The sequence below is a fragment of the Neomonachus schauinslandi genome, chromosome 9 (genome assembly GCF_002201575.2).
Source record: "Neomonachus schauinslandi chromosome 9, ASM220157v2, whole genome shotgun sequence".
Taxonomy (NCBI): Eukaryota; Metazoa; Chordata; class Mammalia; order Carnivora; family Phocidae; genus Neomonachus; species Neomonachus schauinslandi.
The window spans coordinates 51,524,021-51,545,076 of NC_058411.1; the positions used below are offsets into that span (position 1 = coordinate 51,524,021).

The window sequence follows — 21,056 nt, forward strand, 5'->3', positions numbered from 1 at the left end:
CAATTCATAATAAAGCTTAATTTAAGACAGATCATTCCTAAAGATAAAAGCTAAAACTGTAAATCTACAAGAAAGCATGGGAGAATATGCTCACAATCTTGAGGGAGACAATGACTCAGAGAGTACACAAAAAGCACCAGCCATAAAAGAAACAAAATGATAAATTAGATTTTATCAAAATTGAAATGTCTGCTTCTAAAAATATGTTTTAAAAAAAGGCAAGTCAAGCTATACACATAAACACACGACCAAATGCCCAAAATATATTTTTTAAACTACTATAAATTAATAAAGGCAACCCAATTTTTTAAATGGGGAAAAGACTACCCCAAAGAGGAAATAAAAAAGTATACTAAAAAGTATTCAGCATCTTTAGTCATAAAAAAATTGCAAATTAAACCTAGTAGATATACTATTTCACACTTACTAGATTAGCTAAACTTAAAAGACTAACAACTTCAAATGTTGGTGAGGCTATGGAGTCACTGGAATTCCCATTGCTATTGGGATATAAAATGGTAAACTATGTTGGAAAACTGCCTGAGAGTTTCTAAATAAAGTTAAACATATATGTACTATATAATTGAGCATCTCTGCTTTTGCGTATTTACTCAGGAAAAATGAAAATATATAGTGACACAAAGAATTGTGTAAAATGTTTATATCAATTTTATTCAGAGTAGCCAAAAACTGGAAACAAAAATAAGGGACATACTACTGATAAAAGCAACAGGACAAATTTCAAAAACATATGCATATGAAAGAAACCAGACACAAACAGTTCATATTATATAACTTTATCTACATAAATTTTGTATCCAATTCAAACTAACATACAGTGATAGAAATTAGAACAGCAGTCACATAGGAGGTGGTTGTACAGGAAACTTTCTATAGAGATTGAAATGTTCTAGATTCGGATTAAGATATTTTCCATACGTATGCACACATTTATGAAAACTCATTGAATTATCCATTTAAAATCTATGCATGGGGCGTCTGGGTGGCTCAGTCGTTAAGCGTCTGCCTTTGGCTCGGGTCATGATCCCAGGGTCCTGGGATCGAGCCCCACATTGGGATCCCTGCTCAGCAGGAAGCCGGCTTCTCCCTCTCCCTCTCCCACTCCCCCTGCTTGTGTTCCCTCTCTCGCTGTCTCTCTCTCTGTCAAAAAATAAATTAAAATCTATGCTTGTCACTGTAGGCAAATTTTACCTTAACAAAGTGTTTTAAAATAGAAAATATCCTAGCTTATTAGTCAAAAGTCATTGGTGAAATGACATTATATGGTGCCAGTTATGGATGTATGTGTTCTTATAGATAGAATATTGTTGAGGAATTCTGTGATATTTGAAAGCCTAGGGCATATTATTTGGTCATTGTTCACAGCACAATCTTGACAGATACTTGAAAATAAAATGTCTCTATACATATTTTAATATGGATACCAGTACATGGGCACTATGAAAAGACAATCCACCTTTGCCCAAATTAAATTACTGGATCATTTGGGATTAGAAACTTAGGTCTGAAATCCAAGGTGCTGGATTGGCATAAAGCATGAAGAAGAGAGTGTGGAAATTATTAAATATGTGGCCCATACACTTTTATTTTCTGGTTATTAAGCCTGAATTTTCTAGTAAATACAAAGTATATTTCAATTTTCTGAGTTTTACATGTCCACAAATAGCATCCCTGTTTTTAGCATTTCCATTAACCAAATGGCAATATATACTTAAATTTGTTTCATGTGTAGAAATATTGAAGAAAAGGGAAATTAAATTCATAATTACTTGATATCAATGTGATTAGTTTAAAGAAGAACATTTCTAGCAGTCATCTAGTTTTCTTGATTGTTCAAAATCAGATAACTAATAAAATTTATTTTTAATAAATAGACCATTTTTAAAATAAGTATCACAATCTGCTCTCATAAAAGATCAAGCAATGGAAGAGGAAAAGTTAAAACCAACCTCTCAATCTCTAGTCTGAAGTATTTCTTCCAGTAAAGGATAGCTCTTTACAAAAACAGGGGACAAAATAAAAGTGAGTTGACTATAAAAACACAGGTTAGTACTTGCAAAAGTTCTCTGAAAGAATGAATAATACAATATACCTGAATTTTCCTTATCTCTAAGCAATTACAAGAGTATATTCAATTTATTTTTGAAATATGCCACTCTCTCCTACAAAAGCTTTTCTTACTTGCTGACTTAGAATTTTTTTCATCTTTTTAAAATATAGTTAATTCCAAGGAAATTTAGAATATACCCACTCTTTTCAGGTTCATCTCTTCACCTCATACAGAAGTTCCCAATCTTGTTATGGTCACAGACACTTGTTAATTGGGTGAACACTGCTATGGAGTCTCTCTTCAGAAAAACACATATGCTTATACACCTAAACTTTTGCAAGTAATATCCAGGGATCCATGAACTCATGATTAAGAAACCCTGCTCTAAAAGAATCATATTTGAAACTCAATAGTGATTCTTTTAATGACCAGTTTAATTCTATTATTCAAATATTGGATGGAGAAGTGGTGCATAAGTAGGAGCATGAGAGACTGCTTTTTAGGTTTACATGTAAAATATTCATTTGATACAGGGGATATTTGAGAACCTATTAAGAAAATGCATAATAGAACATTTTTTCCATGATTTCATTTTAGTTTAAAGACATTTAATCACAACTTCTATATTTAAAAATAAATGGAAATTTAGAAGATGGCAGAGTAGGAGAAGGACCCTATGCTTACCTCATCCCTTGAACACTGCTAGATAAATATCAAATCATTTAAACACCCAAGAAATAGATGTGAGAACTGACAGAACAAACTGCACAACTAGAGGGAGAGAAGAGGACCCATCATGGAAGGGACGAAATGCAGAGATATGATCTGGGGGAGAAGAGGATTGCTGGTGCTCTGGAGGGGAGGGTGTCCTGATCACAGAGAGGCAAGGGAGAATGAGAGAGAAGGAGAAGATCGCACAGGGGATTGCACAAGGAAAACACTTCCCCAAAGCCATTGATTGGGAGAATGAGAAGGGCTGATTATCTTGAGTTTTTACAAGCAGCAGAGCTCAAAGACTGGAGTTTTAGAAGTCCACACTAAGGCTGGTGTGAGCTTGGCAGGCACTGCAGTGTTCCTGTGGAGAAGGATCCCCTTCTGAGGATCCCCTGAGATGCACTGGGAGAGACATTTCTCCCTTCTTGGAGTACATCTGGGAGAGGTGGCACTGCCCCTCAGGGGACAAAAGAGCTGGTCGGTACCATTGTGCTCCCCTGCCCCTTAAACATAGGGGCAGAGACACCTGCCAAGGGTGGCTAACCTGGACTCAGGCTTTTTGCTGCACTTTACTCTAAACTCCAACTTTCTGCGCATTGGTGCAACTGCCCTTCTGGAACACCAGCCCCAGTGTGGCAGGGCCCTCCTTGAGGACCAGGGTGGGTCCATGCCATGCCAGGTCCCTAAAGTTTGGAGTTTTGAAAATTAGACAGCATGCCTGAGATAAAACACACTTGTACTGCACTACCAGGTGGGAAGATGGTCCAGACACAGGGTGAAGGCAGGGATCTGAGGGACACCTGGGACAAATGAGGGGAGATTTTTCACTCTTCTCTGAGAGCTTCCTGGATAGTGGTGGGTGCAGACTCCCCTCTCCGGGGATGAGGGAGAGGGCAGGTGCCATTTTTCTGTCCCACCCATCAGCAGAGACTGACTTCAGTGAGTAGCACAGTGACAACAGTGAACACCTGAGCCACTTACACCAAGCCCCGCCCTCTGCAGGTGCTTCTTTACTAGGGCAAGTGTGTTTGAGAACCAGAGCAGGGGGCCATCCCCAGAAGACCAGCACAAATCCCTGGTATGCACCAAATCTACTGACCATAGTGTGCTGCAAATCTTCAGCTCTAGTAGAAATAGAATCAGGCCTCTTTTAACAAGCAGACAAGAGCACACCTAGTTAAAACTTGCCACACTCCAGACAAGGTCCAAACACTCCTCACTGCAGGCAAGGAGAAACTCTGCAGAGGACTGACCTGAGGGAAAGAGCAGCCAAAACACAGTAGCAGAGTGCACACAGCATACACCAGAAACACTTCCTGAAGCACCAGGCCCTGAAGAGTATATGACCTCTTCTTAATAAAGCCATTACTCTCAGGAGCAGGAAACATAACAGGCTTTCCTAACACGTAGAAGACAGAGACCTAGAAAAATGACAAGATGGAGGAATTCATCCCAAAAGAAAGAACAAGGAAAGGTCATGGCCAGGGATCTAATCAAAACAGATATAAGTAATACGCTTGATCCAGAATTTAAAACAACAATCATAAGGATACTACCTGGACTTGAAGAAAGCATAGAAGACACCAGGGAGCACCTTATCACTAGGATAGAAGACCTAAAAACTAGTTAGGCCAAAAGAAAAAATACTATAACCAAGATGTGAAACCAACTGGATGTAATGACCACAAGGATGGAATAAGCAGAAGAACAAATAAGTGATATAGAAGATAAAATTATAGAAATTAATGAAGCTGAACAAAAGAGAGACAGAAAAATATTGGATCATAAATGTAGACTTAGGGAACTCAGTGACTACATAAAGCATAACGACATTTGTATCATAGGAGTCCCAGAAGAAGAAGAGAAAGGGAAAGGGGCAAAAGGTTTATTTGAGGAAATTATAGCTGAAAACTTCCTTAATCTGAGGAAGGAAACAGATGTCCAAGTCTAGGAGGCACAGAGAACTCCCATCAAATTCAACAAAACAGGCCAACACCAATACATATCATAGTAAAATCTGAAAAATACAGAGATAAGGAAAAAATCCTAAAAGCACCAAAGGAAAAGAAATCCCTAACTTACAAGCAAAGACAAATAAGGTTAACAGCAGAAGTCTCAGAAGAGAGTGGCATGATATATTCAATGTGCTGAATGGGAAAGATCTGCAACCAAGAATATTCTATCCAACAAAGCTGTCATTCAGAATAGAAGGAGACAAAATTTCCCAGACAAACAAAAATTAAAGGAATTTGTGACCACTAAACCAGCCCTGCAAGGAATATTAAAAGGGACTCTTTGAGTGGGAAAGAAAGAGCAAAAGCAACAAAGACTAGAAAGGAACAGAGATAATCTCCAGAAACAATGACTTAACAGGCACTAAATTCATATCTATCAATAATCACTCTGAATGTAAATGGACTAAATGCTCCAATCAAAAGACATAAAGTATCAAAATGGATTTAAAAAAACAAAAACACCCTTCTATATGCTGCCTACAAGAGACTCATTTTAGACCTAAAGACACCTGCAAACTGAAAGTGAGGGGATGGAGAACCATTTATCATGCTAATGGACATCAGAAGAAAGCCGGAATAGCCATATTTATATAAGACAAACTAGATTTTGAACCAAAGACTGTAACAAGAGATGAAGGGCATTATATCACAACAAAGGGTTCTATCCAACAAGTGGATCTAATAATTGTAAATATTCCTGCCCCCAACTTGGGAGCACCCAAATATATAAAACAATTAATAACAAACATATAGAAACTCATTGATAAAAATACAATAATAGTAGGGGATTTTAACATTTACAGCAATGGACAGATCATCTAAGCAGAAGATGAACAAGGAGACAATGGATTTGAATGACACTGGACCAGATAGACTGCACAGATATATTCAGAACATTTCATCCTAATGCAGCTGAATACACATTCTTTATAAGTGCGCATAGGACATTCACCAGAATAGATCACATACTAGGTCACAGATCATGCCTCAACAAGTACAAAAAGACTGAGATTATACCACACATATGTTCTAACCACATTATGAAACTTGAAATTAACCACAAGAAAGAATTTGGAAAGACCAGAAATATATGGAGGTTAAAGAACATCCTACTAAAGAATGAATGGGTTAACCAGAAAATTAAAGAAGAAATTTAAAAAATACATGGAAGCAAATGAAAATGAAAACATGACAATCCAAAACCTTTGGGACACAGCAAAGGTGATCCTAAGAGGGAAGTATTTTGTAATATAGGCCTACCGCAAGAGGTAAGAAAAATCTCAAATATACAACCTAACCTTACACCTAAAGGAGCTAGAAGAAGAATAGCAAATAAAGCCTAATGCCAAGAGAAGAAGGGAAATAATGAGATTAGACCAGGAATAAATGATATAGAAACAAACAAAAAACAGTAGAACAGATCAATGAAACTAGGAGCAGGTTCTTCAAAAGAATTAATAAAATTGATAACCCCCTAGCTAGACTTATCAAAAAGAAAAGATAAAGGACCCAAATAAATGAAATCACAAATGAGAGAGGAGAGATCACAACCAACACCACAAAAATACAATTACAAGAGACTATTATGAAAAATTATATGCCAACAAATTGAGCAATCTGGAGGAAGTGGATAAATTCCTAGAAACATATAAACTACCAAAACTGAAACAGGAAGAAATAGAAAATTTGAACAGACTCTTAACCAGCAAGGAAATTGAATCAGTAACCAAAAATCTCCCAACAAACAAAAGTCCAAGGCCAGATGGCTTCCCAGGGGAATTCTACCAAACATTTAAAGGAAAGTCAATACCTATTCTTCTCAAACTGTTCCAAAAAATAGAAATGGAAGGAAAACTTCCAAACTCATTCTATGAGGCCAGCATTACCTTGATTCCAAAACCAAAGACCCCAGTAAAAAGGAGAAATATGAGCCAATATTCCTGATGAATATGGATGCAAAAATTCTTAACAAAATACTAGCAAATCAAATCCAATAGTACATTAAAAGAATCATTCACCACAATCAAGTGGGATTTATTCCTGGGCTGCAAAACTGACTCAATATTCTCAAATTAGTCAACATGATATATTGCACTGATAAAAGAAAGGATAAGAACCATATGATCCTTTCAATACAGGCAGGAAAAGTATTTGACAAAATACAGCATCCATTCTTGATAAAAACCCTCAACAAAGTAGGGATAGAGGGAACATACCTCAACATCATAAAGGCCATGTATGAAAGACCCACAGTCAATATAATCTTCAATGGGGAAAACTGAGAGCTTTTCCTCTACAGTCAGGAACAAGACAGGGATGTCCACTCTCACCATTGTTATTTAACATAGTACTGGAAGTCCTAGCCTGAGCAATCAGACAACAAAAAGAAATAAAAGGCATCCAAATTGTCAAGGAAGAATTTAAACTTTCACTATTCCCAGATGACATGATATTCTCTGTAGAAAACCTGAAAGACTCCACCAAAAAATTGCTAGAAGACATACATGAATTCAGTAAAGTTGCAGGATACAAAATCAACAAACAGAAATCTGTTGCATTTCTGTACACCAATAATGAAACAGCAGAAAAAGATATCAAGGAATTGATCCCATTTATAATTGCACCAAACTCTGTAAGATACCTAGGAATAAACCAACCAAAGTAGTAAAATATCTGTACTCTGAAAACTATAGAACACTTATGAAAGAAATTGAAGAGGACACAAAGAAATGGGAAAAAGTCCATGCTCATGTACTGAAAGAACAAATATTGTTAAAATGTCTATACTACCCAACACAATCTACATACACATTTAATGTAATCCCTATCAAAATACCAACAACATTTTTCACAGACCTAGAGCAAACAATCCTACAATTTGTATGGAACCACAGAAGACCTGGAATAGCCAAAGCAATATTGAAAAAGAAAAGCAAACCTGGAGGCATCACAACTGCAGACCTTAAGCTCTATTACAAAGCTGTCATCATCAAGACAGTATGGCACTGGCACAGAAACAGACCCATAGATCAAAGGAACAGAATAGAGAAACCAGAAATGGACCCTCAACTCTATGTCAACTAATCTTCAACAAAGCAGGAAAGAATGTCCAATGGAAAAAAGACAGTCTCTTCAACAAATGGTGTTGGGAAAATTGGACAGCCACATGCAAAAGAATGAAACTGGACCATTTCCTTAAACCATACACAAAAAATAGACTCAAAATGGTTGAAAGACCTAAATGTGAGACAGGAATCCATCAAAATCTTAAAGGAGAACACAGGCACACAGGCAGGAACTTCTTTGACCCTGGCCACAGGAACTTCTTGCTAGACACGTTTCCAAAGGCAAGGGAAACAAAGGCAAAATGAACTATTGGGACTTCATCAAGATAAAAAGCTTTTGCTCAGCAAAGGAAACAGTTGACAAAACCAAAAGACAACGGACAGAATGGGAGAAGATACTTTCAAATGATATATTAGATAAAGGGCTAGTATCTAAAATCTATAAAAAAAACTTATCAAATTCAGCACCCAAAGAATAATCCAATCAATAAATGGGCAGAAGACATGAACAGACATTTCTGCAAAGAAGACATCCAAATGGCCAAGAGACACATGAAAAAGTGCTCAATATCACTCAGCATCAGGGAAATACAAACCGAAACCACAATGAGATACCACCTCACACCTGTCAGAAGGCTAAAATTAACAGTATAGGAAACAACAAATATTGGTGAGTATGCGGAGAAAGGGGAACCCTCTTACATTGTTGGTGGGAATGCAAACTGGTGAAGTCACTCTGGAAAACAGCATGAAGTTTCCTCAAAAAGTTAAAAATAGAACTACCCTATGATCTGGCAATTGCACTACTAGGTATTTACCCAAGGAACACAAAAATACTGATTCAAAGGGATACATATACTCCAGTGCTTATCACGGCATTATCAACAATAGCCAAATTATGGAAAGAGCCCAAATGTCCATCAACTGATGAATGAATAAAGAAGAGCTGATATATATATAATGGAATATTACTCAGCCATCACAAAGAATGAAATTTTACCATTTGCAATGACATGGATAAAGCTAGAGTGTATTATGCTAAGTGAAATAAGTCAGAAAAAGACGAATACCATATGATTTCACTCATATGTGGAATTTAAGAAACAACACAGATGAACATAGGGGAAGGGGGGAAAAAAGAGAGGGAGGCACACCATAAGAGACTTTTAACTATAGAGAAGAAACTGAGGGTTGCTGGAAGGAAGGTGGGTAGGGAGATGGGCTAAATGATTGATGGGTATTAAGGAGGGCACTTGATGTGATGAGCACTGAGTACTGTATGTAACTGATGAATCACTAAATTCTATTCCTCAAACTAATATTATACTATTTTTTAACTAGCATTTAAATAAAACCTTGAAACATTAAAAAAATATATGAATAAATAAAAATAGATGGTCCATCAATATGAAAAACAGGTTATTCAGTGTAGTGACAATACTTGGTATACAGATAGATTTGCAAATCCTCGGGAATAACTCCACCACCACAATCCAGAGGCTTGATGCTAACTAATTGGGAAAAATAGAAATAGATAAAAAGTTCCTAAGAGAAAGTATCTTAATTTAAATACAGAAAGAAGGATATCCTCTGACAGAGAGAGACTATTAAGAAAAAAGAAGTTTGTTGTAATACAACCCCTACAATTACTGCACTGTTCTTTTAAATAGCTTTAGTTTGTTTCAATATGTTATTTGCATTTTGTTTCAGAAAGATTTAAGAGCAAATTGTTTCCATTTTCATTTATAACCTGTGGTGACACAAAGTGAACTGGGTTCTATAAATTACCATGAAAAGTAGTGAGCCAACAATTTGGCAGAACAAAACCCTGAGGATATGACAAGCAAAAGAGGAATGTGGTGTTTGCAACTGCAGGTTAAAATTGAGGAAGAAAAACATTTGAATTGCAAATACCATATTAAAAGTGGATACTACTCGCTTTATGCAATAGTTTTGCAGGCCTGAGGTAAGAAATAAAAAATTGGTAGCTCTATTTAGTACCACTGAATACTTGGACTACTTTTGTTTCCTCAAGTCCACTAGAGTATCTAGTTCTCTACTAGAAGTATACATTAAGGTCATTTACCCTTGATTGCTTCCAGCTAGTAAATATTTTTAGGGAGTTTTAAAGCTTTATTTTGGTCACAGACATGATCAGATAGCTTAATAAAGCCACTTAGTGTAGGACCATGACTAGTTTTGCTGTGTCTACAGACATTTTGTCACAGAATCAAAGTTAACTTTTTTTTTTTAATTCTCTTTGCCACAGAGGAACCCAGACATGCTCTATTTGCAAACTGACTGCATGAAACGAAAAGCACAGTAATTCTGAAGCTGTTGGCTTGGGTAAAATGAGAATGCAGTTAAAAAGAAAAAGGTTACTAAAAGAACATGCTGGGAATTGAAAATAAAAATCTGAAATGATGTCCCCAGCCTGCCCATAAGGTCTTTCTCACACTGTAGAAAACTATCTCAAATGCTCTACTTGTCCCAGAGTCCATGTTCTTGACCTGCTGTTGCCTATTCTTGTGTTTTCTGTTTTTAATAATTTCTGCAAATAATCCAAATGATTTATATTCAGAATATTTTCTGTATTGCCCTGTTGCTATTATTTGTTCATTAGTATATTTGGGGAAAAAATGATTTATAGAGCTCATCACATCCTTCTTTTAATTCTAACCTCCTTTCCCAACACCACACTGTTTTCACCAAGCACATTACCAATATCTTCAGGAAAATTCCAGCCCATATTTTAAGCTAAATTGATTCTTGAGAATACAAATACTTGAAAAGAAGGAAAATCTGTTTTACTTTGTTTCTCCATACACCAATAGTATACAAAACTCAGATTCTTTTTAAATACTTTTCATAGGGATAACTGATTTAGAACAGAAGGGGACCTTGGGGATCATCTAGTGAAACACTCTCACTTTGCACATAAAGAAGCTGTGGCCCATATGATTTACTGAGGGTGACCCATTTAGTGGCAGAGCTAGTGCCAGATAGTTCCCAGGTCCATAAACCAAAAGCCCTGGTGATGTTAAATATGTGTGCTGGAGTCAAAATCCTCCCAGTTGATAAGGAGTAACTTCATTCTTCCATTTTCTATTTCCATGATGACTGCCCTGTTTTAGGTTTTAATCTCTATTTTGTATGACTTCAAATTCTCATTTTTCTAAGTTAATTATCTAATACTCCAATACTACACTAATCTTCCTAAGAATCTTTTATCTATTTTGACAAAGCCAGACCTCCTTTTCTCTAGGTCTCTTCAGAAAATGATTGCAACCAAAATTCACATCCAATCTGAAGTCTGATATCCGAGAATATTTTTCCCTAGGATAATTGGGATGAGATAAAGTGAGCTTCAATGATTGAGCAGAGGAAGACAGAAGAGGACAGGTTCCACACTGAAGAAAGAAAATTTGATTTCTGACACAGTTTGTCATGACAATCCAACTTTCAGAATTAAGAGAGACCTGGACATTAGCTATTCCAACATTTCCCACAGAGTGCACCTTGGAACTCAGAGGCACAAGATAGTAGTGTTAATGATTTTGTGCCCAGGTAGGCTTAGGAAACCACACAGTTATACCAAGTTAAATGGATTTCTTTCCTGTAAAATTCTCAGAACTTTTTATGCTAACAGGCCTAGTGACATACCAAGACAGGGAAATTATAGGTAATATTCCCAAATTTATTTGAACAAGAAACTCTTTTACAAAGGATCCCACAGAATTATGGTTTTGAGGGATATCATTGGGGAATATGCTGATTTAGACCAATTTGATAAATTGTATCTTACTTAGTGCCAGAGTCAGAGCAAGAACCAAATCTCTTTATTTTCAACCTAGTGTTTACTGACAGGAACATTTCTGTCTGTCTTAGCCTTTTTTGGTTGTAAGCAACTTCTTTAAGCTACATCAAATAAGAAAAAAAATGGTGAGGGGGCAGAGACAAGCAGGGAGCCTCATCCCAGGTGACATGATTACAGGACTCAAGAAGGGCTGCTCTTTTTTTTTTTTTTTTGAATTTAATTTCTCTCTTTTTTTTTTTAATTTTTATTCTTATGTTAATCCCCATACATTACATCATTAGTTTTAGATGAAGTGTTCCATGATTCATTGTTTGTGCATAACACCCAGTGCTCCATGCAGAATGTGCCCTCCTCAATACCCACCACCAGGCTAACCCATCCTCCCACCCCCCTCCCCTCTAGAACCCTGTTTGTTTTTCAGAGTCCATCGTCTCTCATGGTTCGTCTACCCCTCCGATTTCCCCCGCTTCATTCTTCCCCTCCCGCTACCTTCTTCTTCTTCTTTTTTTTTTCTTAACATATATTGCATTATTTGTTTCAGAGGTACAGATCTGAGATTCAACAGTCTTGCACAATTCACAGCGCTTACCAGAGCACATACCCTCCCCAGTGTCTATCACCCAGTCACCCCATCCTTCCCACCCCACCCCCCACTCCAGCAACCCTCAGTTTGTTTCCTGAGATTAAGAATTCCTCATATCAGTGAGATCATATGATACATGTCTTTCTCTGTTTGACTTATTTCACTCAACATAATACCCTCCAGTTCCATCCACGTCGTTGCAAATGGCAAGATCTCATTCCTTTTGATGGCTGCATAATATTCCATTGTGTATATATACCACATCTTCTTTATCCAGTCATCTGTCGATGGACGTCTTGGCTCTTTCCACAGTTTGGCTATTGTGGACATTGCTGCTATAAACATCGGGGTGCACGTACCCCTTCGGATCCCTACTTTTGTATCTTTGGGGTAAATACCCAGTAGTGCAATTGCTGGATCATATGGTAGCTCTATTTTCAACTTTTTGAGGAACCTCCATACTGTTTTCCAGAGTGGCTGCACCAGCTTGCATTCCCACCAACAGTGTAGGAGGGTTCCCAAGAAGGGCTGCTCTTAGAAGAAGGATGGAGATTGCCATCTCTAGCACGAAACTCAAATTGAAAGGTTTAATTCTCGGGGCACCTGGGTGGCTCAGTTGGTTAAGCATCTGCCTTTGGCTCAGGTCACAATCCCAGGGTCCTTGGATCGAGCCCCACATTGGGCTCCTGGCTCAGCAGACAGCCTGCTTCTCCTTCTCCCTCTGCTGCTCCCCGTGCTTGTGTGCTCACTTGCTCTCTCTCCCTCTCTCTCTAATAAATAAATAAAATCTTTAAAAAAAAAAAAGAAAGGTTTAATTCTCTGTTGAATAATGATAAGCACTGAAGAATTCATTGCATGTATAAAGAAAAACCATTAAAACTATTTAAATTAAACTTTAAACAAAAATCACATGCAGAAACTCTCGTGACATAAATTAAGGGAAACTTTTAAAAATATTTAAAATTTTGTAGCTAAATTCCCACTATCCAAAAATGCAATATTTTTTAAAAAATGGAATATCTTAAGCAATAATAGTAACTTCAATTGATTGAAAAAATAATCAAAGAAGTATGCTTAATATGTGTGTGTATGTGAGAAGATGAGGAAAAGCTTCCCTTTAGAGAAGTTTTCCAACTAATAAGTTAAAAAGGAATGATGGAATTATAATGTCACCCTAATGAAATAATGGATCTAGGCAATGATCAAGTCCTCTAAATCATAAAAAGAAAGACACACAATATTCTTTGGCCTCCTGATGGTCCTCCTATGAAGTATTCTTGTTCTAAAATTGAACATGAATTTCATCAATCCTCTATTTCCAAATACCTTTTAAGGTAAATACAGGAGACAAAGGAACATGTTAGATAACGCCAGTGTGGTGCAATCAGCAAAATTAATAATGCAGGAAAGTCTACAGGGCCAATGCCCTGGTTTCTTCAACAAATATTTCATGGACAAAAAAGAGGGACAGAGAAATTACAGATTTAAAGACATAGTAACTAATTTCAAATGTATGTCCTTTATTTGGATGCTGACTTAATATTATTTTTAATTGTGATAATGTTATTTTTTTAAGCAGTTACCTTTTCGAGATCCATATAGGCACCATTTTCAGGCACATAATTTAAAATAATCCAGTGGTGGGGGGGTTTAAAAATGAAAATGATAATTGTTGATGCTGGGTGATGGCTACACAAAGTGCTCATTATACCATTCTCTCTACTTTTGCATATTTTTCAAATTATTCTTAATAAAAAGCTTTTATAATATTTGTTGCTACATCACAGTACAGTTTTTTTATAATTGAGGTTTTTTTGGTTGTTCGAGGATCAATACAGACATTTCAATTTGTACACAATTCTTTTTTTTTTTTTTTAAGATTTTATTTATTTGCGAGAGAGACAATGAGAGACAGAGAGCATGAGAGGGAGGAGGGTCAGAGGAAGAAGCAGACTCCCTGCTGAGCAGGGAGCCCGATGTGGGACTCGATCCCGGGACTCCAGGATCATGACCTGAGCCGAAGGCAGTCGCTTAACCAACTGAGCCACCCAGGTGCCCCTGTACACAATTCTTAATGTACGTACCGAAAATCTAAAAAATCACATAGCTGTGATTCTTTTCTAAAAGTTTTTCCATGACCTTCCAGCCTAAAATTTGGAGGCAAATTTTCCTTAACAGTTTATCAAGTACCAATATCTTCAACTGTTGATGCACTGTTACATTTTTAGTCCCATTAATTCACAATTTAATATAGTATACACACAAATTTTTACTAGTAAAACTAGTAACTGGACTACCACGACTAAGACATTTCAGAGCACACAAAATTCTGACAGGGAAAGCCAAGATAAAGGAGTGGTTTTCTTTAGGAAACAATTCTACCAAAAACAACACGGGAATAGAAATAATTTAAAATGTCCAAGACATAGTAAATGCACGAGTGACTCCAAATTGCCATTTAGTATGCTTAGTATTATAGGACACAAAAACTACCTCATCTATAGGATGTTGAGATGACACCCAAGACAATCGGAGCCTCTCATATTCAATATCCCACTATTTTCTGGGTGTACCAAAAATGAAACAACCAGCAAATGATTTCCCCTCAAAAAAAAAAAAAAAAAGCATTTACATTTAAAAAGTGGGATGAGGAGGAATTCCCTCCTTAAAAATGTTTCTAGAGCTACTAAAAAACTTGCATTTACAAAATAGTTAATAGAAATGTTCCTCTGGATTGTACAAGAAGGGGACAGGGAACACTGGTAAGACATGGTATATGATATTAATTAGACTTGGCTTCTTTCTCTTCTGCTTTATCAGAGACTGGACTGTCCTCATTTTTAGTTTCTCCATTTTCTGCAGGTAAGTCTTTGTTTCTTGGGTAGCCGCTTTACCCTGTTTTCCCATTGCTCCTCTTTTCCCCTTTGTTTGCACTTGTCTGAAGATTGATCCTTTCCTGCCACCTTTTTTGGCTTCGTTTCCACTTTTGCAGGAGCAAATTTGGCTGACAACGTTGCTGATCTCCTCTTGGAGCCCTCCTTTGCCATCCCCTTGGCGGAACTGACCCTCCTCTTGGGCATCGTGGCCGCGGGGCGGGCGCGTGCTGGTGCCTGCCGGCCGCCGTGATACACGGTCCACAGAGAACATTTGCGAAGCTGGGCCGCCCAGAGCTGATGCTCTTTCTGCTCCCACGGCCGCCCCCTCAGCTGCTGCGACCACCCGCCCACAGTACAGTTTTTTATACCACATCAGGCTTTCAGCCAAAAGAAGATAACCAATGCCTAATTATAAGATGATCAAAGTTTTCCATATAAATATATATATACATATATTTATAAAATTAGTCATTTACTCTTCAAATATTCTTTCCCTACCTACAGGAATTTTCAATCTGTTTTCCACTGAAAATATCATATAGTAATGATAACTACCATTTACTGAATACCATTTATTCAGAAATTAGTATAAAAGAAAATACACAAAATTGATTTATCCCAGTTTATCTAACAGTTTCCATTTTATGTTTATGTCATTTTGAATCTTTGTGACAAAATTTAAAAGCATACATCACAAAAGTTAGAAGGGAAATACTACTCTTTAACTCTTTTCCAGGTTAACCCCATTTCATACTAACCTTTCTGCTGCCTTCACTCTGCATGTGTGTACAAAATCTGTAGCTTGATATCATGGATTCACTCTGTATTTCACCAGCTATTTCATAAATGTATTTATTCCCCAATCTATTATATTGTAAATAATCCAAGGATAAGGTCTTTATAAATTACTTGGAAAATCCCTAGGTCTGAATAAATCCTATTGGGTAGTTGAAAGAGAAAAATTATTGTATATGTTTAAAATACACATTTTTCTTCCAACATGAACACTATTTTTTTTCATTAAATTTAAAATGTTGGTCTTGTTGAGAAGATATGTGAAACCCAAGCTCTGCCACTTATATTGGTTGTTAGACAAATCATTTAATAACATGGAAGAAGCCTAAACACTTAGGAAGTATAATATAAATCATAAAATAGATAAATGACATTCCCTACAGGGAAGGCTTTAGACCAGAGGCCAGCAAGCTTTCCCTATAAGGGGCCAGCTAGTAAATATTTTAGGCTTTGCAGACCATACATAACAATCTCTGTTGCAACCATTGAACTCTACCGATAGAGCCCAGGAGCAACCACAGACAATGTAAACAAATGACACTGGCTGTGTTCCAACAAAACTCTAGTTATGACACTGAAATTTGGGGTTTATATTATTTTCATGTATTGTGAAATATTATTCTACTTTAAAAAAAAGTACTATTCTACTTTTGATGTTTTCTCAACCACTTAAAAATGTAAAAACCATTCTTAGGTTGCAAGCCCTACAGAGACAGTGGGCCAGATTTGACAGGCTATTGTTTGCCAACCCCTGCTTTATACAGACCCTTTCCAGAGTCTGATCAATAACTAGAATTGATTTTCTTGTTAATTTTATTCTATTTCTTAAAGCACTACAAAAACAGGCATCTTTATTTATACATTTACTACTTAGTTGAAGCATGATACATAATTGCAACATCAGAAACAAATGATTTTAATATGAAGATTCTTCAGTGTATTTTTGTTTGAAATTTTTGTTTCACGTATTTTAAACATTCAGGTAAAAAGAATCCTGGCAACTTTAAAAGTCTCTGGAAGGATCCAAGTTATAAAACAGCTGGAAGAATTAAAGGCTATTAAAAAGGTAATCTTATGTGACCTTGAACAATTATTATTTATACCAATGTGGGTGACAACAGCCAGGGGAGAGTGAGTTTAACTTAGGGCCTCTAAATGCAAAGGAGGGCTTAGTTAGAGACTATGAAAGAGAGAAGTTATCAGTCTACTGTGTAAGTGGAGTAAGGGTGGTGGACATATGTTTGTATTGAGTTCTGAGGTAGAGGATGAAGAAAGAGAGGTCAGCAACATTTTGTGCAATAACTACAACAGTGCAGAGAAAAATCAGAGTGCAACATATGTAGTTCTCCCTGATAAGTAGTATACTGGGGAGAAGGGGTGGTTTGAGAAGATGACCTTGGAGATAATGAGTGCTCAAAATGCAATTTAATGCCTTCTCTGTGAAAACTTGCATGCAAATAATTTGAAGACCTAGTAAACACATCTCTTCCAAATGCCTGAATCCTTAAGTACCTGAGTCAAGAATGAAGATGTATATAAACACTAGATGATTTCAATTCTAAGATTCAAAGTGACAATATTTTATTAATCAATGCCTAAATACTAAAGTATCTATTATTTAAAAATTGCCTATCAGGTGCATGGCAGCATCTCAGATGACACAACCAGTGTACAAAATTCTCATATTTCTAATGAAGGTTGAAGAAATAAGCAACCATCCTAGGATCCACACAAAAGGAAAGAGGTCAGGCAGAAATGTGAACCCAGCTTTGGCTCCAAAATGTAAGCTCTTTCCATTGTTTAGCAAATAGTGGAAGACTTACTTTGGGATCCCAGAGCTGCCCTTCTATTCTCTTTAATGGACAAAATGGTAATGCACTCTAAACAAGCCGGCAACTCTGCAGCAACACACAGACTAAAGGAGTGGTAGGCTCACTAATTGTGCCCTAGCTAATTGTAGACACCATTCTCAACCCCCAGAATTTGTAGCAGATAATCAAGGAAGATCACACAGATGACAGTTAAAAATCCACTTAAAAATTGGGCTTTTGGGCGCCTGGGTGGCTCAGTTGGTTAAGCGACTGCCTTCGGCTCAGGTCATGATCCTGGAGTCCCGGGATCGAGTCCCATATCGGGCTCCTTGCTCGGCAGGGGGTCTGCTTCTCCCTCTGACCCTCCCCCCTCTCATGTTCTCTCTCTCTCTCTCTCTCTCATTCTCTCTCTCAAATAAATAAATAAAAAATCTTAAAAAAAAAATTGGGCTTTTGACTATGATATATGTCACCACTTTCGATCTCTAAACCATTTCCTTAAAGCTCTAATTAAAACAGTAGAGGGGTAGATAATCCAAATCTACATTTGAGATCTATGATTTTTATTTATAGTTAGAAATTTAATTGCAAAGATTAATTTTCCTTAGTAAAAAATGTTCAGATTCTAATTCACAAAGGAAAAACTTGAACTGGAGCCTCGACTTCCAAAGACATGACAAGGAAAACTTTTTCCGCAGGAAAGCTAAAAACAATTCTCCAAGCACCTTTCAAACTCTTCATTTAATTAACAGGGATGATTTCTTCCCCATAAAGACATAGAAACACTGCCATTTCCTCTGTCTGGGTTTCTCTATACAACTAGATACCCTGCGGCTTCAGCTCAGGACTATGAAAGTAGGCCAGTGTTAATAACCTTCAAGGTCTGCCGGGTTGATTAGCAGGAGAAATGCAGTTACAAGAACATCTCTGAAGGGCCAAGCCATGTGAGAGGAACCATCCATGTTCAGAAAATGCAGAATCAGAAAGTCTGAACATTTCCTGTTGTAAGGGGCTCTAATATCACAGACAAATTTTTCTGTCACAAAATGTGAAAAACAGCTGTGGAAGTTTCACTGAATGTGAAGAAAATTGGATGTTTGTTCATCTACACTTTCTTTCTCAATATTTATATCTCCCTTTCTTTAATTAATCCCATTCCTGTGTCTTCTTACTAGTTCTCTTGCAAGAGTATCGTAATTTCTTTTTTTAAGAATTTCCCATTCCTGGCTTCCACAGATCCTGAATTTTACTGCCTCTTTGTGAGACCACTTGTTTGTGCATTTTTAATTTTTCTGAATCTTCTGTCCTGACTTCCTTGACTACAATCATGTGAACTGGGGACTAAACAGACATAGTAAAAATATGCCCCTTGGGATACAAAATTACCAGACAGAACCTATCACCTCCTCCCCCAATGCCACCTTCCCAGCAAAGTGTTTTCTGTCTCCACAATCTTCCTGAAACTATCCCAAGTACTTTGAGGCCAGAACAAAGTGTGGCACAGGAGGATTAGAACACATCACAACAAAAGCATTTAGGCAGGCTAATTTTTCTGGGAGTATTTTGACAGCTAGTTAACAGGATCTGGAACTCCCGGCACTCTTACACAGAGCCTGACCAGGTAGCCGGGCCACATCACAGCGGACTGAACATGGGCTTTTTCCCTCTGTTAGTCCTTCTCTCTGGCCAAATCCACTGCACTATGCTTTATTCAAAAGTTATCACTCTGAGTGTATGGGCTAAGTCAAATCATTCTTATTTCCTCAATATTAAGTTCTTTGGTTATTTGAGAACACACACACACACATACACACACACAGACCAAAAGAATGTCAGAAAGAACTGTTAATGAAATGGTGTTTGTTGGATCATGTGGGCTTTGTCTAACTTGAACATGAATGGAACACTAATTCAGCAAGTTTTTAAAAAATCTAGTTTTAAATGAATCATTGAACACTACATCAAAAACTAATGATGTATTTATTATATGTTGGCTAATTGAACATAATAAAAAAATAAAATTTAAAAAAATCTAGTTTTATATTTAATATCTTCTGGAACTCTAATGAAATTCTGGGAAGTATGGAAGTCTTAAACATGAGACTTTAAAAGAACAGAAATATTCTACTTTTTGATAAAACATCAAGTATCCAAAACTGAATAACCTACATCTAACATATGATAAGTGTAGGGAAGGCAACTCTAAAATACTTTCAGAGAAAGTTTCATGCTGGTTCATCCTGTCTCTCCTTTTTTGGTGTAATTGCTTTTAAACATATGGGGAGACCCATTTCATCACCACCACCTTCTTGTACTGAGTATAAGATTTGGGGCAGTAGAAACATGAACATGCATTAAAATCTGTGCTCCCATTGGATTCTTTTTTTTTTTCCTCAGTTATTATTATCATCATCATTATTAGCATTATTCATAGAAATTTTTTTGTAAAACATAGTTGCTTTGTGCTATATATTGAATTGGAACCCTACTTTTATCCTTTTAGTACATTTAAAAAGTTTTTTTTTAATTTGAGTATAGTTGACACACAATGTTACATTAGTTTCCAGTGTACAACATAGTGGTTCCACAAGTTTATACATTATGCTATGCTCACCACAAGTGTACAGTCTGTCACCATACAACACTCTTAAAATATCATTGACTGTATTTCTCCTGCCATGCCTTTTATTCCTGTGACACTCATTCCAAGCCTATATTTCCCACTCCCCTTCACCCATTTTCCCCATTGGATTCTAATGCACTTTAAATCTCTTTGGTACAGTTTTATGTGGTTGAACTTTTTTGTTGTTATTCTAATGTTGTCAAAACTAAATTTTTTATTGACCAATTTGTGTGGTAGGTTTAGATGTTAAGTCATGTAAAATCCTCAGTTATTAAAAAGAGGTAAATATAGCTCTTTAGAGGTAGACTCCAGTTTCAGTTTTGGTGCTGGACTTCCAAAATTCATATCAAAACTGGAATAGGCCACATAATATAAACTGAATGACATAACCATATCAACTTTGATTGGACAAACTACAGCACTGTTGAGATTTCCATATCCTTGACCTCCACACAGAATTTCTAACATACACTTTGGTTTTAATCGTAAGGTTGTCCATGATTTTAAAATATCCTTTTTCTTTTTAAAAGTCAGTTAAAATTCCAGGTACATTATATCTTATATTACTTTTAGAATTCCCATGAAGTTGCAAAGGTCATGCAAACTGAACATTAATTCATTCTATAAAACGATAAAGATCTTTTCTCTTTTTAAAAAAGTCCTTTCCATAGTGAAAACAATTGTAT

The 21,056-nt window shown here is 36.6% G+C and overlaps 1 pseudogene; it reads right to left on the reverse strand.

Annotated features, from left to right (window-relative positions):
* Positions 1-15,047: 15,047 nt before the first annotated feature.
* Positions 15,048-15,345, reverse strand: LOC110590719 (annotated as a pseudogene).
* Positions 15,346-21,056: the final 5,711 nt, after the last annotated feature.